The sequence below is a fragment of the Pelobates fuscus genome, chromosome 12, assembly GCF_036172605.1.
Source record: "Pelobates fuscus isolate aPelFus1 chromosome 12, aPelFus1.pri, whole genome shotgun sequence".
Taxonomy (NCBI): Eukaryota; Metazoa; Chordata; class Amphibia; order Anura; family Pelobatidae; genus Pelobates; species Pelobates fuscus.
The window spans coordinates 94,171,786-94,198,388 of NC_086328.1; the positions used below are offsets into that span (position 1 = coordinate 94,171,786).

Genomic DNA, 26,603 nt, shown 5'->3' on the forward strand with positions numbered 1-26,603 from the left:
CAAAAGCCTATCTTTTCAGTTTTCATATTGGTCGTCCAGATCATTCACTAAAATTGAGAATTACTGAGAATTGACAAGGGACAGGAAAACAAATCTCTAAATAAAGTATTATAGCAGCTTGGCAACTTTAGCCGTATATGTAATTTCTTTGTCAAATCCCAGTTTAGCAAAACTAAAATTTAATAAAAAGATAGAAGAAACTAAAATGAACAAACTTGTTTTTAATGGGGCTTTACCACCCTTTAGAAAGTTGTTAATAGAGAGAAAGTTTCCACATTAAACATGTGTTTAATGGGGCTTTATCACCCTTTAGAACAGGCATAGGCAACCTTCGGCCCTCCAGATGTTTTGGACTACACCTCCCATGATGCTTTGTCAGCATTATGGGTGTAAGAGCATTATGGGCGATGTAGTCCACAACATCTGGAGTGCCGAGGGTTGCCTATCCCTGCTTTAGAAAGTTGTTAATAGAGAGAAAGTATCCCCAAATATGCAGTTTTCCTCTCTAGCCATAAAATGGCCCATTTGCATTTACTATAGTAGAGCCCTATAGTATAGTAGGATCCATACGCCAGTGTGTGCAAAAAGGCAAGCTGGGTTATGATACAACAAGATTTGCACACCCAGAGATAGTTTCTGTCATTTATCTCTGCTATCTCAAGATCAGTCAGGGCAGATGGGGACAGATGTTTGATTGGGTTCAAGTCCAGGCTACAGCTGGCATTTAAATTTAAACAATTGTAGCATAGGCTGCAACGTAAAATATTTTGAATGCACTGTATATTATATGAACATATACACATTCAGTGTCAACGGTTTGGAACGATTGCAAGATGCTTATGAGGGCTTAGCAGCAAATAACACATTCCTTTCAATAAGGAAACAACCACACCCCCTTGACATTGTTAATGTTCTAATTGTGTATGTGTCCTCAAAACATTCAAGAGAATATTCTGTAAATTGAGAATTATGATCAATAGAAAACAAAAAAACTACAAAATATAGAACAAAATAGGCGTTGAGAAATATGTTCAACTATGAAAAAGGTTTCGTTTTAAATTCACTACAATCCTAAACAACCCACCCCCTCCCAAAAAAAACATTCATGTACATAAACATTTAACTGGGTTGACCTTCCAGAGGAAGCCCACTCCCATCCCCCAGCACGTCTCCTTTAAATATAAAAAAAAAAAAAAAAAAAAAGTGATACAGCAAAATAAGCCTTGTTACCATGAGCACAGTAATCCAAATATTCTGGAGGGATACTATTTTTACTGGCAGGGATTCTTATTCTAAATTGGGAATTGTACATACATACAATTTCTTATACACATTTCTCACAAAAATGTAACAGGAATTTGGTATCCTTATGTGGGATTGCCATGTTTAAATATAGCAAATTAGGGAGCTATCTACTAAACATCTGAAAGATCAAAATTAAGAAAAACCTGTTTTCTTAATTTTGATCTTTTAGTAGTTAAGTAGATGTATCCATAATTTGCTATCTTAACACGGGATTGCCATAATTAAGGATACCAAATAAGGTATCTATGTACTAAACAGCTCCCTGAGAACATTGAGAACGTTAGCCTGGCGGCACTCCACGCTTTCTGAAACAGAGATTCCGAAGCCGGATACCGCCTGGAAGAGCTGAGGATCGGTGCTGGAGGCTCACTTTGGGGTTAAACTGCTCAAGAACAATATAACCCCTTAAGGTAAGAATGCCCCCCGGGGACTCCTGGCACCATAACAACTTAATTTATATGGAGTTATGGTGCTCAGAGTGTTTCTTTTAATATAAAAATCACATTAAAAAGGTACCAAATTAGGGGGCGGAGCCAAGCAACTGAGCCGAGCAGACACGCTTCATGAGAGCTCCCGGCAATCAAAGAAAAATATACCCCATCCGGGTCGCAAAAACCCCCAACACCTACCCCAGTAAGATCCCCTAACCATAGGGAACACAGATGGGACGAAAAACGAAAAAATTGAAGCCCGACGGGCCACATCCGAGCCAAAATATCGGCGACCTTCTGCGCCGGGCTAACAGCATGGCTAGGCCCAAGATGGCTGCCTACCCCGAGAACTTCTCGGATGTATCGGATGATTTCTACCTGGAGGGTGAAGAAGACGAAATCTCTGAACCGCAACCCACCAAGACGGTCCCCAAGGGATCTGACTCCGCACCGGTCACCACCGAGGTCCTCACAAAGCTCCTAACGACCCTCCAGAATACTATACTAGCGGACACAGCTAAGATCCGCGAGGACATAAGGGGCCTGTCGGGCAGGCTGGGCACCTTGGAGGGAACCTCCGGGGAACACACCAAGCAAATCTCCTCCTTACAACACGAGATAGACCAACTTCATTGGCAGCAAAAAACATATGACCAACGCCTGGCCACAATGGAAGACGCAAGGCGCAACAACAACGTGAAAATATGGGGAATCAAAGAAGACATACCGAATGATGAGTTACCCCACCTCCTGCGGCGACTATTTGCAGAACTACTACCCACAAGACAAGGCCGAACGATAGGCCTTGAAGAACTCTTCCGAATCCCCAAGTCACCCAAGGCGCCAAAAGGGACCCCCAGGGACCTGGTGGTCCGCTTCCTGGCCGGCAAAGACAGGGCCGCAGTGATGACAGCGGTCAGAGACCGCACGCCATATGTCTTCGAAGACATGCACCTCACCTTCTTTGCGGATCTGACGGGATACACCCTAGCATGGAGAAGAACCTTGGCATCATTTACTGCCGTACTTCGACAACATAAGATTGCATACCGTTGGCGCAGGGCACACAGCCTACAGATCCTGAAGGATAATGCCACGCTGGAAGCTAAAGACCTCGCGGACGCGACAGGACTGCTAGCCACACTGGGTTTGCCGCCGGACTCGCTAGCCACCGATGGACAGAGCAGGGCAGAACGAACCCCCCATAGATGGAACCCCTCCACAGTGAAACCCTTTGCACCCAGGGGACAACAATGGACCTCAGATGCGGCGGATAATACCTGAGCACACCGACAACCGGAAAGAAACTCTGCCCCAGGAACCAATGATAATAGACGAACTTTAATTACCAGCTGACGTTAACCAGGCGGGTCTCCACTGCTCCCCAACAGTCTCCACGGGCACTTAAGCGCCGGCATCAGATGACACCAGACTGTAAGATGAACTTGTCCCTCCTAACATGCCTCATCTTGTTACTAGTTAGCCCTCCGAACATTGCAGCCTAGTCTGAGCACTGTCGTTTTACCCTATGACTCGCTAGAAAGATAGATCTGTTAAAATTTGTTTGTTTTCTCTCTAGCCACACTAGTTACAAAAATCACTATGCCTATAGCTTCAAGAGTGCTACTCCACTCCCTAACTTGTACATAATTTACCCCTCCTAACTGATGATATGGTATGTAAAGGCAGTATTTTCCGCAGGCACACACACTATCGACAAATGTATATGTAAACACTACACCTTGGGCTCACCCTGATGGGTACACCTAAACGATGTCTGCACCTGAGCACACTATTTTACCTACGGGCACCGTCCTGTGCATGTTCGCTAGAGGCAGCTTAATACCCGACACGCAGACACCCATGGGCAACAACCAGTACACCTGTATTGTCGTAACTGAGAGCCTTAATGTTTTTGTGCGCCATGGGGATATGACCTGCCCCGAACTTGCGGGGGTTAACCAGCCTTCAGGTCCCCCCTTTCGAGCAAATAACCATCATCAGGGCTACTATCACTCACATTTTACTTCTACCTTTATTTTTATTATTACTAGCTCTCGACACGGCCATCACGGGACCCAATCCGTCAGTTAAAGTCCCCTCTGTACTGTTACTAGGGATGGTTACTTAGTTATTTTTTCGATTATCTCATCTTACGTTAATTTTACCGGTGCCCAGCAGTACACACGACACATAAACTCGCTACTTAGCGTACACTTTAAGTTACATGTCGGGAACGCACCCATAAGGCTGAATAAACGAGCTATAACACTGGGCAGTCATGCCCAAGCCGTGAAAGAGCCAAAGCTGAGGTATTCCTCTATAGGTTTGTTTTTCTTTTATTTTTTTTTATTTTTTTTATGTTTATACAGCCTACACTGTTAACAACAGGGGCCACTACTCTACGGCCATACCGAGGCAATTGGATATAGGCACCTACCTGCCATTAGCATGGAAACTACGTTAGCATGTAGCACCACATAGTCCAATCCTGCTACACTTAGTTTATTCGCATGTATCTATGCACGTTGTAAACTCATCCTTACCACTACACTTACCGCACATCCACATACTAGCTCTCGACACAACATAATAACGACATGACTAGAAAATAAAGCGCTATTACTCGTGTTATGAAACTACTTAAGCAACCTATGTGAAGGAAACCCATATTGTTTAACAGCTAACTTATCATTACATAAAAATGTGCTGACTATACCAAGTACCTCTATGTTTTAACGGTTTACAAAATGCTGGAGGATTGCCTTTGGGGTACCTCATATGCGTCTGTTTAAAGCTTATGCACAACTAAAATAAAGAATTAAAAAAAAAAAAAAAAAGGTACCAAATTAAAGAGTTATCTGCTAAACAGATAAACGTTTTATAGACTAAATTGGCACGTCTCCACAAAATTTTAACCTTTGTACAGGTTGTGTGTGTAAGTGCTAAAGGCCAACACATCAGCTTTAAATTATTACTAAGTAAGCTCCTGGATAAACGGTTACTATCTTGTATAGTAGCCATTATCTGTTTAAATTATTCCACGTCTATGCTCGTATTTTTATGTATGGTTTATTTCCCTTTATCTTTTAATTGTTTTTCCCCTGTTTAATTTAATTTTTTCGATTTTCTCTTTTGGCATTGTTCAGTTCATCATAATCCTAGTAATGCATATATATTTTCTGCTATTTTGAGGGCACTTTGCTTCTTGAATATTGGAATATTTGCAATGAATATAGTGATCAAGTCAGTGTATTTCACAGGGGGAAAAAAAATAGCTTTTTGTAGTCAGAATGTAACTAAGGGTAGAACAATTGCATAAACAGATACAAAAATGATGGTGCTTCACCCAGACAAATTAAATGTCACCTTCCCAATGTTAGGGGTGTATCAGGAAAATATATTATATACAATATGTTAAACTACCCTAAAAAGTAGATGTGTACTCACCTGTCGCCTGATCCAGTGGGGATTCTCCTATTGACTTTTCCCTACAACAAACAAATCACAAAATGATTAAAGCCCACACGTACCTTCACATGCCTTATATGGCTGAATAAAAATATAAAGTTGCCTTCTTGCAGTTCTCAACAAGTTATCACTGCCATATACGTAGATTGGTTCTTCACAGTCTTTTATGATCCAACACAAATATCTGATTTTGCTATGCGAATGTCAACCATTCATTAAAAAAGCACTTCTAACAAAACGTTAAAATTACATTGAACCGATTATGCCCAAAACTAAGTTTCCCTCTTTCTAAAGAGCATCAAATAAAAAAAATAAAAAATATTTGAAAACAGGTTTTTGGCATGCAGTCTGCCGAAAAACTGAACGATTGGAAGAGCCGAAGAGACCTCCCACATGTGATTCTTTTTCTCTCCACGCATAGCAACCACAGTGCAGATGCTGTGATTACTACAGAAACTCCATGCCGACGCTGATAGCGCTGGCTTTAGAGTCACTAACGTCACATCATTCCGGTGCAAACATGCTGGCATTGAAGTTAGTTTGTCAGAGTCATGGAGAGGCTTGCCCTGCTTGGGGAAGTGTCCCAGGGCAAATCAATGAAGAGAGCAGGAGGAGCAAGGGCAGACTGGAGGTGGGTGTTACAGAAGTGTAACGCCGACCTCTGTAAAGATAACGCAGCTTGAGAGCGAAGGGTGAAGTTAAGTCATGACAGTTCCCTCTAAGCATCTTCCAACCAGGGTTTTACAACATATCAGACTGGTGGGACCAGTCTGATATGTTTCAGAAAAGTTCTCTCTGCAATGGCACAAGATGAGCAAAAAACAGCTTGAGAACTGAGCGGGGACAGACCGAAGGGCAGGCTATTTCAGCTGCTGCCCGTTCTCATTATTCTCTTGCGACCCATTTTTTACTTTTACAAATATAAGGTGCCAGGTCACCATAGCAACCTATAAATCACACCTGGAACCTAAAACTTTGCTTTCTTCCAGTTGGGAGAGATCAAAACTTGAAACTCTCATCACGGAGATTAATGATCTTGAATCATTTCAATCCCTTAAATTCATGAAGAACTCCCAGCCCGACTGTTTCTCTGTCACCCATTATCAAACCTACTGCCAGGCTGCCAAGTTACAGCTAACCTACATTACAGCTAAAGTGAACTTCCATATTAGCTTGTCCATCTTTGGATGGTAACGGCAGGGTGAGATTCAAGATGTATAGAAGGATCTAGAAACAAGTGATTTAATTTAAAAATAAGTTAAATTTTGAATAATTTTTGCTACAGTACCAAATAACAGATCAACTGGGAAATGAAACATTTCAAGATGACAGCTAATACCTTGAATGTAGTACAATCTGGATCAGTTTTAGAGCTCTTATGGAAAATATTATACTGAGTGATAAACAGTAGTCATTTACCGTTACCATCAGAAAATATATTTTATTACTAATAGATATGGATATGACAGAACAAGCTGCCATTTTATATCCAATGGGACCGTTAAGAAATTTGAAAGTATGGTCCCCAAGATCAATTTGGAAGAAACAACAGAAAACGATAAACAGTGCACATATTTTTTTGTAGTTATGGCTTTTTCTATTTTTTTCATTAGTTTTGATTTAGGGGCTCTCTAACACTATTTGGTACTTTTCCCCGAAATGTTCCATAAATGCGCATGCACTAAAACCTTCTGTTATATGCATGCGCGTTCCGAATCCATTTCCAACTCGGAACGTTAGGATAGGAACATAGTTATCTTGCAGAACGTCTGACGTCATTATGTAGATGTCTCATCCATACGTTTTTGTCGCCCTCTATAGACGTGATTACGTAGACATTATGGGCAGCTTATGGAAGTATTAGTCCCATTTATAATTTTCCCGGCTAATTTTGTGGCTTCAATCACCTCTGGTTACCTTATTGGTCTGACTCTCTTATACACAGCTGATATCCCTTATGTTAGGGTAAGTGCAATTGATGGTATTTTCACTTTGATTAATTCATTTTATTTACCTTGTTTATTCTGTGTAGATTTATAAACTGTACTTAATTTGTGTAGTTGATAGCTTGACAAAGACCAGTTTGGTTGAAACGTTGATTTGGCTGTGAGTTACATTAAAGTGCCTATTTCACTGAGATCTGGAGTGCCTGGACCTCTCGATTTGTGTTCTACTAATCTACTGGTCTCTTGGTATTGGGGCCGGCCTCGTTGCAGCCAGACTCAGATTACTTTGGGGGATCAAGTGCAGTTCCATCTCACATTCTACAAATGGTAAACTATACATGACATAAAACCCCTGTTTAGAAGGCTTAAGGGGCTTACCAGACCTAAGTGGGACAGCCAGCACAGCAGTAAGCCTAGGTTGCATCAGGTCAGCCTGGCACATCATTTTTACAAGCATGACCTCCCCTGCCCCCCTGTAGTATGCTCACCACCCAATTCATATCTCCCAGAGTTGGGAAGTGTGTTGCAGTGTTTCTCCAGTAACACAGTTGTATATGTAATCAGGAAGAACAGCAACGATTGGGGAAGTGTTGCAAACAACTTTCATAACTAGAAAACTCCCATGAAACCCCTGTTTTGGGCAGAAATGTGTGTGTGTATCCTTCTGACGGTCACGTTTCTATTTTCTGCAAATAAAGTGCATAATCAGGCACTAGCTGTCTCGCGCTAACCTTTGCAATGCTGAATTAACAATGACCAACAGTGAGATTCCATAAATCAGCTTGTGAGACTTCTGACTGGCCAAATTAGGTATGAGCAGAACAATTTTTTATTTTTTTTTATTATAATACAAATTATATACTTACAATATGTGAATATATTATAAATAAATAAAAAATTCTGCATGAAATATCTACTTGGTGGATTGGACCGCTCACTGGCAAACTACTGGAGTAGAAGCACTTATGTGCACTGTCCCCATATTCTAAAGTCCATCTCCCCATTCAAAAAGTGAGCAATTGAAAGGACAAAACTCACTTTATTAACATCTTTTAATTAATGTAAATGTTGCTGTCTCTTAATGAATATCTGTTACAGTTTCAATGCCGCAACGAAAGCAGTCTTCTTACGCACAATCTAAGGGGAAAAAAAAAAAGGTACCTAAAACAGTTTATCAGTGCTTTGAGTCTGGAGTCTTTATGTGCAAGGTTTCAATTTAAAAAGCTGCACGTATAGTGTTTATGTATACATATCTGTTTATATTTAACTTAGCTTCCAGAGGTGTAACTCCACCTCCAGCAAGATCATAGCGATGTCATCAGCCAGGCCAAAACTAAAGTTCCAGGTTGGCTAATGTCAATTCTGTGCAACTTTCAATGCAAAGAATGTGAATCCTTTGCCGAGAGCAGCAAGTTGACAGTCTCAGCCAATAAATGCTGACAGCCAAGGCTTCTTGTGCTCTTCAGAAGCCAGGAGTGCATCACCAGACCACCAGCGAGAATTGGAGGATGGCGGGTACCCAGGTAAACAGGCAAACTGTTGCTAAACAGTTTGCCCCATTACCAGTGAACCGGGCACTCCTGTCATCATAACCACAAATGCAGGCTGTAGTGGTTATGACACTTGGAGTAACTTTCAAGCATTAAGTGACATGACAATATAATGTAAATGCTCATACAAGGACATATTGAGATTGCAGGATTTCAGAGCAATGTTCCATGCCAGATTAGTGTAAATTATCAGAATAAGAAACATACATTTAAGCATTGCTTTCTTTTTAACAAAAAAAAAAGTAATGTTCACAATTTCAGAAATTTCTCCCATTTCCCGTTTGTCCTTCCCATTGCCTTCTCAATAATGCCAGTAGTGTAGCAAGACAACAGCTGTAAAATCACTGATTATTCTGTGTGTGGTTGGAAGGCACCACAGTGCTGGAGGAAGAATTTTTTTTTTTTTTTTATTAAAGTAACTGATATTATATACATCCTCAACTATATTCTAAAATAAAAAGCATAATATATTACTATACAAAAGTGAAATTCATCCTCAATGTTTCCTGTATGGTGCAGTTACAGAGTTCACTGTGAGGTTGTTTAATGCATACGAAGCTGTGTAAGTGTGTTTATATAGAAGACGATAATGTGTGTATGTTGCTCTATATGCAAGCGTATCGGTGTCTGCAAAGTGTGTGATGGGAAGTGTAGTGGGGAAAAGCCTGTTCCTTCCTCCCAGACACTCCCACTATTCCTATGAGACCCTTTACACTTCCTGAGATTTGCTGCTTTAAGTTAACCCTTTCAGCTTCAAGTGGGGTCACATTGTATTAGAGCAATTTGTATCACAGTTGCTAAGTTCAATGTAAAAGGTGTAGCTTGAAACATAAGACTTTTAGTATTGAATTACGTATACATACACAAAAATGATACAAATCTTCATATATAAATGATACAAATATTCATTTCTAAAATAGATATTTATTTTACAAAAATTGTGATTAAAACAGACTGTCATATGTCCTTAAAGGGTCACTAAGCACCATCAAGACTTTGCATAGTTCATGATGCATAAAGCACCCTGCTGCTACTCTAAGCTGTGGCTTATAACAGCAGAAATTAATTTAAAGAAAAATCAAAGCTGCAAAGTCAGCCTGTCAGAGCTGTCAATCAAGCTGCAAGAACAAGAGTTCCTGAGCTGCCTGTATTCATTTTGTCCAAACTGTTTGTAGTGTCTGCAGACCACATCTACAAATTGAGCCAAAATCTCTCTTCACCCAGGAGAAAGCAAAGCCATAAACTAAGATTGAGTTGACAGCAACTCTACAGGCTGGTTCACTAAATAGTTAGTAACATATGATCATCTACTACATTGGTTCCTAAAACCAGTCTTTACTACCAGTCCAGGATTTAGGGATTACCCACTTCTGTCTAATGTGTTTTTTTTTCTTCTTTTTCTTCTAAATGCATCGTAGACACAACTGGGTAATCCCTAAATCCCGGACTGGTAGGGGGCGTGAGAACTGGTTTGGGAACCAATGATCTAGGGAGCTATTTAATGCAGAAACTATCTAAGAATTTAGGAAAATTCTCCAAATCAACCATTGTTTAATTCCCCCTCATCTTTGTAACAACAAATAAGAGACAGAGGGAGGCAGCGCCCACAGGGAGGGTAGATCTACATCTGTTGTCAGTGTGCAGCACCCAACACAGGCTTCCCCAAACTCCAGCCCTCCAGATGTTTCTGAACTACCTCCCATGATTCTATGAATGAAATAGGCTGAGAATCATGGGAGTTGTAGTACAGCAACATCTGGAGGGCCGGAGTTTGGGGAAGCCTGACCCAACAGATGTAATTTATGCACAGAATCGACGTTAGACAGCCTGGGCAACTTGTCCTCAGCACACAATTAAGAATATCTGATATGCAGTGTTTCAATCTGAATCATTGCCCATACTGACTCCAACCAAATCAAATCACTGAAGTGGTCATGGTGGTTGGAATAACCCTTTCATAAAAATTTTTTTTTTCAATTATCTTACCATATACATGTAAATAAGGAAAAAGCAGTAATTGCGATAAATAACTTTCATTTAATGTCACGATGAGAATTTCATTTTTTAGCATGTTGTTAATGTACTTTACAGATATTTAACTGATCCAAACTCATTAACAAAGACGGACACCTGGAAAGTATACTAAAATGTATTTATAGTGTATTTCTTAGCAAATAGAGTCTGACTTCCTCTGACTGCTTCCTTTTTTTGATGTCAAAATAGATGGGACTTGTAAAATTGCATATGAAAAAAAAGTAACAGTCAATTTCTAAATGTTTCCACATTTAATGGATGAAATCCACCTAGAATAATTTCTTAATTGCTTAGACATATGGAATTTACTTACAAGGAAAAGGCAATTATTGTACTGGATACAAAATTGTGATTCTCATGATTTTCTTTTGTGTGCTTTTTTTAAATGTAACAATAGAAAGAAAAAAAAAAAACAACCGCTGATTTAAAGGCAAAATTGCGTAAAATTTTCAATTATTATTACCCCCACTGCCCAAACAAATTATATATATATATAATCCTTACAGAAGGAAGTGTTAGAAAAGCGCTTTAAAATAAATATTAAATACACACACACACACATATATATTAAAATTTTTAAATACTTTCTCCCTATTTCTGTGTACTTTTAATTCTCGGGTCTGGGAGTCTAACGGTTCTGCACCGTATTTTAACCGTTCTTAGAATTGCACTCTTCTGGAAAGCGATCTTAGATGTCCAACCTGGAATCTGCTGGAGCCAATCTCCCAACTTGGGGGTCACAGCACCAAGTTCTAATATCTAAATGGGACTGCTACTGCCTTCACTTTCCACATCCTTTCTAGCTCTTCTTTCAGTGCTTGGCATATGTCCACCTTCTCATGTTTCTACTTCTCGATGTTCTGATCACTGGGTATTGCTATGTCCACCACCACTGCAGTCTTCCGTTCCTAGTCTACCACCGCAATGTTATGTCATTCCGGATCTGAAAGTCTCACAGGGTCTTAGCCCTGTCATTCTCAACTACACTTTGTGGTATCTCAGTATCAGTGCAACCTGCGCCACTCCAGATGTTGTGGACTACATCCCCCATAATGCTTTTACACCGATAATGCTGGCAAAGCATCAAGGGAGGTGTAGTCCAAAACATCTGGAGTGCCGAACATTGCCTATGTCTGGCCTAGTATGTATCCCAGGTTTATCCCAGTTTTATGTAGTTTCTAGCCATTCAGCTTTTTTCATCTCGCTCATTGCCCCATGTGACCCTGCACGCTTACCTGCCTTATTGATTTTTAACCAATGCTCTTCTTGCAGTCTTCCTCCCATTTATGACTTTCATCTAACATATTCTGACATTTCCAGGTAGTCTCTGCTCCTGATAGCTCTGTGTAGTGTCTTAGAGTGTCTGATACAGACACTCCGAGCTGTCGCAACTAAAGCAGGCTGAAAAAAGTGACTAGAATAAACTTCTGAATAATGTAAAGTAAAACACTAAAGGGCTACTCACACTGTACTGATTAAGATGCAAGGATTACCCTTGAGCCATTCCCTAGAAAGAGGGCAAACCATTTTAGTCTCCAGGAATAGAGGCTTCTCCAAATCCAGAGCTGCAGAAGTCAGATGCCAATACTGAGGATTCTTTTATAGGATGAAAGCGCCAACTGAGCGCTCTCAGCAATGAATGAGTGCCTGTGCATAGAATAAACATTACCAAGGCCAGGACTCTTACTAATGGAAGCTGATGGCAGCAAAAGTAAATGTGTCAGTATTCGCAGCGTTTCATACTGAATCTCTGTACATACAGAGTCCTTGCACCAACACCCCTTCACTGAAGTGGTCATGGAGCTTGGGATAACCTTTTAAAGGAACTGCCCAAATAAAAGTAAATAAATACACTGTTATGTACTTATACTCCTAAGAAAAGAACAAATGTTCCTTTAAAGGGATACTATAGGCACCCAGACCACTTCAGCTCATTGAAGTAGTCTGGGTGCAGTGTGCTGTCCCACTTAGTTCTGCAATGTAAATCACTGCAGTTTTTGAGAAACTGCAATGATTAAATTGCAGAACGAAGACTGACACTAGTGGCTGTCAATCAGACAACCACTAGAGCAGGCATAGGCAACCTTCGGTACTGCAGATGTTTTGGACTACACCTCCCATGATACTTTGCCAGCATTAGGTGTGCCTATTTCTGCACTAGAGCATGGGTGTTTAACTTTTTTACTTCCCTGGGAAGCATTGAGCACTGAGGAATTGTCTTGGGCCACACATCGAATGTATCATATAGATTATAGATAATGTATATAAGGAATATATCTTTAAAAGACCTTTTCTTAATTTTGATATTTCAGTTTTTGTAAATAACTCCCTATTTGTTATCCTTATGTGGGATTGGCATATTTAAGGATATCAAATCAGGGAGCTATCTAAAAACATACACATGTATATACGTATGCACCCATAACCACAAATACACACACAATCAAGGACCCCTACACACATACAATTACATCCCTATACACAGTTACATACACAATCAATAACAGACCCCCCTACACACACACACACACATATACCCACAATCACATACATAAAATCCCACACTTATACACAATCACATAATCACAGACACACCCATAATCACATATATATCTCCCCACACAGCCAATCACTGACAAAACATTCACAAAAATCACATGCACACACACATTTAATACTAAAGAGGTCCACTCAGCCTCCCTAACTTGCTCTGGGGGGGCTGGTGTGGATTCTCTTCCTGGTGGCCAGTGGTTGCTGCTGGACTGGAGCCTGGGACCTCTGTGCTCTTCATGCACAGCTCCCTTGTGCGCCCAGCAGTGATGCCGGGATGACATCATATCACGGTAGATGGCTCACTGCCGGGCGCGAGGAAGCTGTGCAGGAGGAGCACAGAATGTCATGGGCTCAGGGGCATACACAGAGATTTTGGCATCCAGGGCAGAGTTTGGCACTCCTCCGGCCCCAATTTAAATGTTAAAAAACACTTGGTAATTATTATTTTTTATGTTTTCTAATTTTTCTTTTTTTATTGCCTACTACCTGCCCGGTCCCTCTTCTAAACTCCCCCTTCTACAAAATCTCTGCACCCCCTCTACAAAACCTTTACCCAGTCCCCCTTCTACAAAAATCCCTGCCCAACCCCCATTTACAAAAAACCTTGCCTAGTTCCCCTTCTACAAAATCCCTGCCCCCTGATTCACAAAAAACCTTGCTCACCCCTACAAAAAACTCCTGCCACCCCCTCTACAAAAATCCCTGCAAAAAACCCCATTCACAAAAAACTCCTGCTTCCCTGTACAAAGACGCCTGCCCAGCCCCTCTACAAAGACCCTTATCCCCCCCCCGGACAAACATTAACAAAAACCCTGCCCCCTCAAGACCCTAGCAGGAAAAAAAAATATATATTAGCAAGCACTCACCCTGCTCCTCTGCCTGCTTGCTACTCCCTGCTGATCCGTGCTCCAGACTCTCCTGCTGCGGTGGCATTGCGTGCACCGTCGCATTCCTTCTGCTGCCCGGCCGCAAATTACGTGGGTGGACGCCCCCAATTAGTACACCACTTTATGGGTTCCTTGCCAGGCAGCGTGGACGGCAACCAGGCCATACTGCTAGCGGTCCCAGGCCACGGGTTGGACACCCATGCACTAGAGGCACTTCCTGCTTACTAGGCGACTTTTGGTCATCTGACGCCCTCACGCTCTGCATGAGGACATTCAGCATCAATTAAATCCATATAGGAAAGCATTGAGGGACTAATGCGCATTAGCCTCCCCTGTCATATGACGTCAGAGAGAAGGCGAAGCACCAGACCCAGCACTAGCGCCATGGGACACCGGTGAGTTAAAAAAAATTAATAATAATAATAATAATAATAATAATATTATGAGTTTTTGTTAAACCTTTTAATGCTGGTGGGGGGGACAGAGAGAGAATTATAGTGTAAGGAATACAGGTTTGTATTTCTTATACTATAAAATCCCTTTAATGTTTTCCTTCAATTACCAATATGGATTGGATTGATATTTCAGTAAATTAAAGTGCTGACAATGCTGCATTAACTACAAGCCACTAGTGAGTGTTAATTCATGATACTCACTGAAGGTTTGCAGTTTATGGAGCATTGTCAGCACACAGTAATTTACTGAAATATCTATCCAATCTGTATTTTGAGAGTCGTAGGTTTTGAGAGTCGTAGTAAATGGCATTCTACAATAGAAAACTGGCAACAAAACTAAAACTCAAAAAATAACTTACATTGTCCCAATAAGGCACTACATATCCACACTTTGCCCCAAACGTGGTGCACTGCACAGAAATATGTTCTGATTAGATCCTCCCATAAAATAAAAAAAATAAAACTGTGCAGCAAACGTTATCGGTGATGTAATATGCATGTTTTGGTGGGAAAACCCTTTAAAATAAATCTCAGTCAGAGCATTCTGATTGGTTGGGCTCTGAAGGCAAGTGTGTGCGCGCTTGTATGTATGTATATGTAATAATATATATATATATATATATATAAAAAAATCTTTTGGTATAAGATTTATTGGGCCCTACTTACTATTATGAGTGGGGTTGGTGCCAGCGCTGGCAGACCCACCTGGCGCTGGAATAAAGATATGTTTTCTACTTATTTAAGGAGGAATAAGGATTAAATATTATCGCCATTACATTAAGGAGGAAGGAAATTGGTGGGCACTATGGCTACACCATCTCCAAAAGCATCTGCTAGCTTTGTGAAATGAAGTGGCACCAAGTTGTACTATAGTTAGTGCAGGGTTCAACAAATCCCAGATGCCAGGTCGCCATGGCGACTAGGATTTTTGTTCTGGCGCGTGTGATTTGCTGGCCCATTCAGCCGCAAGGTGGTTGGCTGCCCATTCGTGGAGGCGGGCAGCTGGCAGGCTCATAAAGAGCATGGGCATGCGTGCGGGTGGTCGGCCGGCAAGCTCAGGAAGAGCATGGGCGTGTGGGCGGTCAGCCTTCTAAATGAGAGTGCTCATGTGCGCATGGGCAGGAGGCTTCTGGAGGTATGAGGCAGACAGGCAGGCGCGTGAGGGAGCTGTAACCTCCCTGCTCTGCTCCCTTGCACCCTCCAGTGATGCAGGGAGCCGGTGTTCTATCAAATTTCCCTACCCTCGTCACTTCCGGTGAGGGAAATCAGCTGGATCCTGTGCTAGCACTCCTCCTACTCCTCCACAGCAAGGTCCTGGAAAGTAAGTAAAGCTAGTTTTACACTTTCATTATAGTTAGTGCATTCGCCAAGCTTAGGACATAAGACATTTAGGGTTAATGTTAAGGTTCAAATTAGGGTTAGGATTAGGAACTTGTATATATTTAGGGGAATCTTTATAAATTGCGATTTTTCCCTAAGAGTTAGGGTAAGAATAGTGTGTGAGAGGGGTTAAAATCACTTACCTAACCCTAATTTGAACCCACACTTTACCCTAAATGTCCCGTGTGCCTAAGCTTAGTGATTTTCACGAGGTAGGGGAATTTGATAGAACACCGGAATCACTAAACAGCGCTCTATGGAGCAGTGCAGGGAGATGACTGAAGCCACAGTGGACCACAGGGAAAGCCGAACCACTCCAGCCCTTCCCAAGGTAGGGAGGCTGGGTGGTCACATAAATGTGTATGATTATTGCAGTGACAGTGAATGTGTGCGAGTCTGTGTGCACGCCAGTGAATGAGTGAGTGTGCGCGCATCAGTGTGTGCGCGTCAGTGAGAAAAGCATTAGAAGGCTATTGTGCATGTGTAGCAAAATGCAACGCTGCGCCTCATAGAGGGGAACGCAGGGCGTGGAGACGATATACGTAGGTGCTGCGCAGTGTGCAGCACTGACCCAGGATGCACTCCAGAGGCCGTTTGAGTGACTGTCACTAGAAGTGTTACAAGGCAGCAATGTAAATACTGCCTTTTCTCTGAAAAGGCAGGGTTTACATTGAAAAGTGTGCTGGGACAGATTATAGACACGAGAACAACAACATTAAGCTGGAGGGGCGGAGCTAGCTATCGAGCAGACAAGCCGCATGCATCCTGAGCTCCGACACCACTACGGCAAAACCGCTTCAAAAAAAAACTAAATTTACCTCCACAAGCCGGGGAAAGACGGAGGGGAACCCAGTACAACATGGGGAAACACTCACGGAAACCTCGAGGGCCGCCCACGGGTCACACCCAAGATATCGGGCAACTCTTGTCCCAGGCCTGCAGACCCAAAATGGCGGACGTCCTTCATACGATGGAGATGGAGTCACTATCCGCTTCAGAGGACGACTACCTGAGCGATGTGCCGACACAGACACCCCACAGGAAGCAACAAACCGCTCCAAAAAGGCAATCTGGACCACCATTGGCCACTAAGGACGACTTGTCAAGTATGGTGACTGACCTCAAGGCCTTCTTTACTGCAGAACTAGCTGGCCTCAAGACGGAACTGAACACCCTCACAGGCCGCATGCGAGCCATGGAAGAGGTAATACCGAACTTGAGAGCCCAGCACGACGCCACAGCGAAGCAAACACAAGAGCTCGCATCCACATGCTCACAACTCAACTCTCGAGTGGGACAGCTAGAAGACATGGCGAGACAAAGAAATATAAAGGTGAGGGGGATCCCGGATTCAGTGACGGCAGACGAATTGCCGATCCTCATTAAGAGGCTGCTGCACACTGCCTTACCACCCAAACAGGCCAAAGGACTGACCTTAGACAGCCTATTCCGCATACCAGGGCGCCCAAGCAATACCCCAGACACCGCAAGGGATGTCATCATGAGCTTTAAATCCCGCTCGGACAAAGACAGATTCCTCCGTGCTGTCAGGGGCCAGACCCTGTTCGCTTTTGAGAACCTAACCTTGCACTTCTTCCAAGACCTGAGTCGCCAAACATTGCAGTGGCGGGTTTCCATGAGAATGATCACAACACAACTGAGAGCAGCGGATATACAATATAGATGGGGTCACCCCCGAATGCTGATTGCCACGCATGACGGTCAAAACCACCGACTGACAACACAGGCAGAAGCACCACAACTCTTACAAGCCTTGGGTATCCAATCCACGGAAGGTGCCAAGACAAAAACACCACACCGGTGGGACATAGCGCTATTCACCCCATCGGGACAGACGGCCCCAGCGGGAAGCAGCGCCATGCACCCACCCGATTCTTAAAGCTGACGAGTGATAATACACTGACTAATGCAATTTTCCCTATTATTGAGCGTTCTTTTTTATAATAATTTTTTTGGGGTTGTATTTACGTTTATGCCAAAGTTATAAGCCACTTACGATTTCTTCTTGGTGTCGGGCTGTAGATCAGACACCTGGTTAGCTTTCCACAGCTGAACACCCCCACCCCCCTCCCCCCCCAGACTCCGGGGTTACGGAGCCCTATAACCCTGACATACCCCCGCAATGCCTCTAGCCACCGCAACACAGGCACGAGAAGCACTATGTGACTTAGCTCACCTACCCTGCAAATGCCCACATACCACCTTAAAACACTTACGAGCCAGCCACTACGCTCACTAGTTGAACACCTGATATCGCTGACTAGATGCCGGCCTGTAACAGCCTGTTCCCTACATAGCTCTAGCCTGTACAATATGGCCCTAACTATAGGTGCTATGGCTCTTGCATATATAACTCACCTGCCTGTAGGCTGACACTCCCCGAAATCTGAGGCACAACCACTTGCCTGTACCCTACCAAACTACTAATACCGCAATGTATTATGCCTGTTATTAAAAAAGTAATATCTATGTCAGTTAAGCCTTTACCAGACTCTTGTACCTTAGATATGCATGTTTAATTATTGTCAGTCCACCACAAATGTCCTGTTATTTTTTACTAGACAATAATGCTCTTTCGCTTGTTTTCTTTCCTACTAAAGAAAAAAAAGTGCAGCATACCCCGTCTTTCACATATATAACAACTGTTGTGTTTGTTACCAAGCTTGCCATGTGTACTTAACTGTGCACTCCAAAAATAAAGAATTTTAAAAAAAATAAATAAAAAAACAAAACAACATTAAGCTGTAGTTGTTCTGGTGACTATAGTGTCCCTTTAACCCCTTAAGGACCAAACTTCTGGAATAAAAGGGAATCATGACATGTCACACACGTCATGTGTCCTTAAGGGGTTAAAAAAATATTTTTAACATTGAAAAACTAGGCTCCTAGATTCCAAGCAATTTGTCAAGCCCAGAGTTAGTGTAAAAAATAAAAATGGCAGCCACAATGTATAGAAAGATATTCTCTGTCACGGCAGCATGATCCATGCAAGCGTTCTGCTCACACTATAGAGACCAGGGATGTGGCTGAACGCTCTCAGTCAATAAGCAAAGCCACGCACCACTGGGCTTAGCTCAGTGAAGACCGCGTTCTGCAACCAAAACGAAGGGAGCAGCACCTGACAGTCCGCATGAAAGTGAGACAGGTAGCAAATGGTGTTTGGCTACTTACATGGGTGTGGTGTGCACCAGGGCACTCTTGGCACCATAACCACATACGGCACACTTGAAGCATTCATTTAACACGCTCTCACACATTCAGTGTAAAGTATACCTTTCATGGGTACACTGTCTTTTGTTTTACTGACAAGAAATTTTTCCAAAAAATTATCTAAATATTGGGCTAGCAAAAATACTAGCAAAAGTATTGATTCTGAAATATTTATATCTGTCAATTAATTCTCAGCATTGATCTCTGTGCTGGCACATATCCCTCCTTGCAAAAATAACTGCGGTAGTAAGATAGGACTCTATAGAGTGTTGGTGTTACAATAACATAAACGGCCTAAGACCTTTTATTAATCAAGCACGGTTTGCATGCATTAGATCCTCATATGTCAACATACTGTATTGTATCATACCTTGTTGTGGATGATAAACACTTTACTGTGCTAATATTGCATGGTAGTATTGCTCAAGATAAAAAAAATAAAAAAATAAAAAAAAAAAACACCACACAACAACAACAAATCTATTTACTTTGAAAATATAAATTCTACAGTTAAAATGTACACTCCTAGCACCAAAACCACTACACAAAACCTGACCCCTGCGCAGTAAAACATATGTAAACAATGCTGCTTGTGTGAGAAATGGCAATGTTTACATTTGTCAGTTAGAATGCCTCTAGGCCATCATTCAGACAATCAGTCGATCTCACTGCCTTTGAAGCATTTCCTTACAAAGCTGTGGAGCAATTTTGGATTACTGGAGTTGTAGTTGGTAAAACAAAATGTACCAATTCCGACTGAATGAACCATAGGTGCCATAAGTGCCTTATAGCCACGAAATGCATGGTGCCTCCTTCCCTCTTCCGTGCACTGCCACTATATGTGAATTTTCATATTCTTTGATTTACTACAATAAAGATACAATTTTTACTCCAACTCTGAGTGAGAATGCCTGTCCTTGTGAACGAGGACCGATCAACCTTGCACCTTTATTGTGTTTTTAGAGAATTGAGAACCTTCCAAGACCCAGGTAAGAATGTATGGATTCCTTTTGTCTTTTTTCACATGCCGATGTGACTGTCTCCTGTATAGTTACGGTTTCTTATGCAAGCACATAATAAATGCAGACAAGCAGTCGTGTGAGTGATAACCACCAAACCAGGAAGATACAGCTAACTGACTTCATGAAAGTTTACACTAAATTTCATTTCAAAATTAAAAATATAATGTAAAAACATTTTTTTTTTTTAAATTGGAAAATATTAGACCTCCAAAATGTATGAATGAATATATATATATATATATATACACACACACACACACACACACACACACCATACTTTAACAGTGCTCTCACTACTGCAAGGGATTCTGGGTGTTTCAAAGCTGTTGTATACAGCAGACATACTCCAAGGAATCTATGTATAAAGTGGAATTATCAGGCAAAAATGTGGTTCTTTGTTCAGCTCATTTGCATACACCCACCCAGAATCCCTTGCAGTAGTGAGGTCACTGTTAAAGTGAGATTTTTGTGGGAAAACAAAGTCTTATTGCTTTACTGGTGTGTGCAGATTTGTGCTTAACAATGTATTATATACATAATTATCTTCTCAAAATACTTCTTTACTTGATAATGTGTGAAATTGCATCTACAGAAACTGTTAACAATGTGGCCATTGAAAAAAAAAAAAAACATGCAAGCAATAACTAGGTAAATTATATCCAAGTTTTGCCACCCAAAACAAATTGTCATACGGAGAAATGTTTTTGCCTGCGGAGAAAGTTTTTGCCCATTAGCACAGGTTGTGTCACTGTCATGAAAGCAGCACATGTGTCACTTGTTGATGAAACCATATGTTCTATGGAATGTGAGGACATTAGGACAAATAGAGATCCGTGGACTAATTTAGTGTCCACAGCCTCAATGCTAAATAATCAAACTTTAAATGCTTGTTGAGGGACAAGTCAGATTAATTTAGAAAGCCAAAGCAAATTCGTCTACAAAGAAAGCAATAATTTAATAAAGCAAGTAGAATAATCACAACTTTAATCTATCTATATAAAAGAAAAAAATATAAGACATTAAATATAACAGTTACGATGAGTACAATTGTGACATGATCATGCTGTTTAAAAGGAACACGCCAGACCCCTAAAACGTTTCAGCTTGCTCAAGAGTGAGTCTTCTTTTTTACCCCCATTTTACAGAAAGTGCGGGTTTTAATAGAAATTGGCACTTTTAAAATAAACAGTTGTTACACCCACCTAACTGGCAATCAGACAACAGGTCATGCTACTTCCTGGTAGTTTGGCTCAGTGAAGCTAAACTCAAGAGGCAGCAATGGCTCGGATCAACTGCCTTGTAAAGACTTCCCATTGTGCTGCATTAGGAAGTCTGTGATTGGACAGCCAAAGAGAGTCTGGGCAGGGGTGAGAAGTGAATGACTAGCAAAGACGTTTGTTTGCAAACCGTTTTAGATAGACCTCCATTCATTTTTTTTTCATTTAATTTGGGGTATATGTACTAAACAGCCATTTTAACTTTTTTGTATCATGGCACTGTATTTTCTCTTTAAAGGAATACTATAGGGTCAAAAATACAAAACGTATATTCCTGACCCCATAGTGTTAAAAACACTATTTAGGTGGCCGGCACCTCTATGAGGAATGTTCAGTGTCTCCATGCAGAGCTTTGAGACACTAAACTTCAGTGCTGCCACAGGCTATAGACACCACAACCCCTAAATTAAGCTGTAGTTGTTCTGGTGACTATAGTGTTCCTTTAAGTATGTTTAAAATAAGCTTATCACAATGATCCATCAGAAACTCTAGGAACAGGAAGAAAGGTAGAACTGTATAAAACGGCTAAAAAACGTAGCAACTTTTTAAGAACATCCTATTCCAATGTCAAGGGCTCCATATCTGCACAATATGTATTTCCTCTGTATTTCTATTGCTTGTCAAATTTCTATATACCGGTAACCAAAAATAAAAAATAAATTAATCAAACTGTGATCGTAACTGCTACTTAACTTCATTATTTACAACAATTAAATTAGAAGTGCTAGAAAAAGCTTGGAATTTAAAATCATCAGCTCTTAGAGAACCTCTTGGGAGGCAAAATGTCAATCTACATTTATCTTCTTTACTCCAGAGAAAAGGTATGGATCAACAAATTCCCAGGAGCACCGGCATGAGATATTTGTTTGGCGTATTAGTCTGAGTCAGGTAAGGTGATCTCCTACACTAGTCTATACCCAGGCAGCAGAAATTAGGATATAAAAATCACATAAATGGCAAGACTTTAAAAGGAATATTTACAGGGACAGCTTCCAAACATCATAACCACTGCAATAAGTTGTAGTGGTTATGGTACTTAGAGTGATTCTATATAGACAACAGAACTACAGCTTAATGTATAGGTGCTGGGGTATAGAGCCTGTCCTTACAGTATAAGTTTTATAAATGCTCCTTTTCTGAGAAGGGCAACGATTTGATGTGCATGCGCACTCCCCTATAGGGAAGCATTTGATTGACGGAGATCATCAGGATTAATGATCTCACCACGTTTACACTGTTAAAGAGGAATAAGGTCTCCGAGTGAGGGTTTGTAATTTACTTGGCCTCCTCCTTAGCCTAACAGAGATTGTTTAATTGTCGAGCCGAATGTAAAATGATGTAAATACTAGCAAGGGGTACTGTGAAGTTAAAATTTACAAAATACCTCAATGGCCGTCAGGCGCCATCTGTTTTGACAAGAAAGCTGAGGCTCATAATACTGTGATTGTCACGCTGTATTTTGCCACAATGTCGATAAAGTTGGCTTCTGCGTAAGCCCATAAACTGATGTGCGCCTGTACATGCTATTGAATGAAAAAATAAAGAATTTAAAAAAAAAAAAGGATTAATGATCTCAGCCTTGGAGGAAGAACTGCAGTCCAGAGAACCAAGGTGAATAAAACTTTTTTTTATGATGCTCACGGGTGGGGAGATGGGCGCTATAGTCTAGGTAGTGAGTAGAACACAAGCATTAGGAAACGTCTATATTCCTAACACTAGTGTTTCTGTAATGCTATTATGGTAATTCTGGTCAAACTAAAGTGTTAGGCATTCAAAACTTGGAATCACAATTTTTTTAAAACTCTGAGTTCTACTCATCAAGTCTGCAAAAAGTGATATCAGTAGCCAATCACAATTTAGGATTTAAACAGTGGCCATAATTAGCTCCCAGCCTCCTAAAGGACCACTTAAGGCACCCAGACCATTTCATATCAATGAAGTGGTCTGGGTGCAGTGGCCCTATCATTTGAGCCCTGCAATAAAAAAATATTGCAATTTTATAGAAATGGCAACGGTTTCATTGCAGGATTAAACATAGGGCCACTACGATGAGGCTGAACCAACATATAGCGTTTATAAATGTGTGACAGCCACGACCAAGTCTGAATTGGTCACATTTGCGATCTTTACTAATTGCATGAGGATGCTGAACATCAACAAATGTAGCTCAAAGGAAAGAACTAGATTCGATCTTCTCTATGAGAAAGATTTGGACATGTGCGCGGTGCTCACCACACTTGCGCATATCATCCCCACTGATGAAGAAGCATTGAACTGGCCTATCATCGAGAAAGCAATGTCATAATGGTGCCATAGCTGGAGGAGGTAGCACCAAGTGAATCTCAGCACAAGAAAAAAATTAAGTAAAAAAAAAAAAAATTCCCTATATTTTACAGCTCAACAATGGGAGGAGGGGCTGACTCTAAATAGGGACTAGGACAATAAAGCATTAGGAATACAGTGCACTTTAGTGGTTATGGTGCCAAAAGTGCTGACAATGGAATTTGTGTAGATATGACCTAATATAAAGTGTCAGACAACCAGAAGCTCAACACTTCCGCAAATAGCCTTCTATATTGAACAATCTATAATTTCAAAATAAGTAGTGATGGCCAAACAGTGGAAATGTACCATACAGGACAACATCGAGTTACTCGTTACAAAAGGTTTTAATTTTTGTTAAGAAAAATACAATACATAAGTGCTTGTTAGTCTGATTGCCATTTTGAAGTCAAGAGGAAATTTTATTATCCGAAGATTGCTTCAAATTGCGATTTGGACTATTAGGAAATGATTTAGCCAGAACAAACTAGTGCAGTGATGGCTAACTCCAGCTGTAAAATGTTTCCCCTGAGGCGCAGACATTCAGCCATAGTCTATAACAGCTGGTTGTGTCAGCATACCATTAATATTCCAGATGTTATGGACTAGGTTTCCCATGATGCTTAGCCATTTGGTCACAGGATACACCCCCTGGAGTGCCAAACATCAGCCATCTCCCTATCCAATACACTGAGGTACCTGGCTGATAGTAAATATAATGTCCTAACACAACATTATTTTCAAACCCAAGAGCAGATGTGTTATATAGTAACAGGTTGTCCTCCTCTAGTAACTGTGTAGACTACATCAGTACCTATTTCCCACCCATTGCCTATCTGGGGATTGTATTTATAGTTCAAAATGATGGGAGCTTGGCTTTCCATAGCAGGATAAATGCTGGGTCAAGTCAGGACACTCTGAGCTCACTGCCCAGATCTCTTATTATATATGGGAATTGTGTAGGCTGACCCCACAGAAGGACCTCATGTTTCACCAGTGTTGAAATGGTGTAGGGGGGGGGGGGTCACACCAGCACTGCATGATATCAGACATACATCAATCCCTCCTGGACAGAACAAGTCACATCATACATGTATCCTGTATAGGGCAAAACAAGCACATGTGCTGACCACTGACTGCAGGGCTCCACTACCTACAGCAGAAATGACCAAAATACTGATCTTTAGATCTAGCAGAATACAACTCCCATGATGCTTTGCCAGTACCAATGCAGGTGAAGCATGGTAAGGGAGGTTGCAGATCTATAATAGCGGAGTATCTGCCTTTTGTAAACCCCTGATCCATATATTTAAAAGAAAGAAGGGGGGGAGGTAACACCGCCCCACAAGCATCAACACAACCATAAAACCACCACTAATAATAATAATAATAATAATAATAATATTAATTAATAATAATATTACAGGCATCATCATCACATCCACCACCAACAAGACCACTACCACAACCACCCCCATCATTGCAACCATCATCACATCCAGCACCAAAACCACTACTACCACAACCACCATTGCAACCATCATCACATCCAGCACCAAAACCACTACTACCACAACCATAACCACCATTGCAACCATCATCACATCCAGCACAAAAACCACTACTACCACAACCATAACCACCATTGCAACCATCATCACATCCAGCACAAAAACCACTACTACCACAACCACCATAACCACCATCATTGCAACCATCATCACATCCACCACCAACAAAACCACCATCACCACAACCATAACCACCACCATGACTGCAATGTATTACAAAGTGTAAAACCCTGTGCATTGTCAAAATAAGAGTAAAGATATGAAAACCAGGGCTAGTCACAAAAAAAAAAAAAAAATTAAAACAAATAAATATAGAATTATGAAACCAACTTACCACAGGTTGATAGCAGATAACCAACCATTCACAGCTCAAATGAAAACCCAACCCTTTGCAGAGAAGATGATGTATTCCTCAGGCATGGGGGGAGGCAGTGAGAAAAGTTACAACAATGCAACAAATTCCAGGTCAGACCCCCCTATACAGAGCGCCCCATGCAGTGGAGGGCTGCAGATTGAATGGATGGATGAGCTGGGCGTTGCTGTCTATGCAGCTGCTGCATTGACTGCTCTGAGCTCTGGAACAATGTGTGCAGCCCACGCCCAGGGAGCTGCTGTGAGCCACGCCCACCCTGCGAGACCATCATCAGCTCTCTGCGACTGGGATAGGCTGAGGGGGAAGGACAGAGAGGGGGAGGCCACGCCCTCTCCTGGGCTGGTGTTGTTTTCTGTACACACTGAGCTGTACTGCAGCATGGGGGGACAACTGCAGTGTGTGTGAAACAAGTATAGTGGTAGGGAGTATATATAGGCTCTTATAGCAAACAGGCTGGCTTGACTGATAATAAAATAAAATATATGCAGCCGTATTGTCCAGATAGGTGACACAGATGGATAGGAATTTTTTTTTTTTAAATATATATATATATATATATATATATATATTATAAACACAAGAAGATAATTTGTGTTTTCACTGATAACACTGATATGAGTATTCACTGATAATTTACAGACTGGCTCTAAACCAGTAAAAAAAAGAAAAACAACCACTTTATGTAAAATATGTGAAAAATGGTTAAAAAAACAAAACACTAAAGTCTTCCTTTAAAACACCAGTCAACTAAATAGAATACACAAAAAATGTGGAAGAATCCCAAATAATGTTTTT

The 26,603-nt window shown here is 41.3% G+C and overlaps 1 protein-coding gene across 1 annotated transcript in view; it reads right to left on the reverse strand.

Moving 5' to 3' along the window:
- The window catches only part of HRAS (HRas proto-oncogene, GTPase), a 48,885-nt gene extending 22,854 nt beyond the window's left edge, over window positions 1–26,031 (reverse strand). The window contains exon 1 of the mRNA XM_063438792.1: window positions 25,770–26,031. The gene's annotated coding sequence lies outside the window, so the exon portion shown is untranslated. The remainder of the gene's footprint in view (window positions 1–25,769) is intronic.
- Window positions 26,032–26,603: the final 572 nt, after the last annotated feature.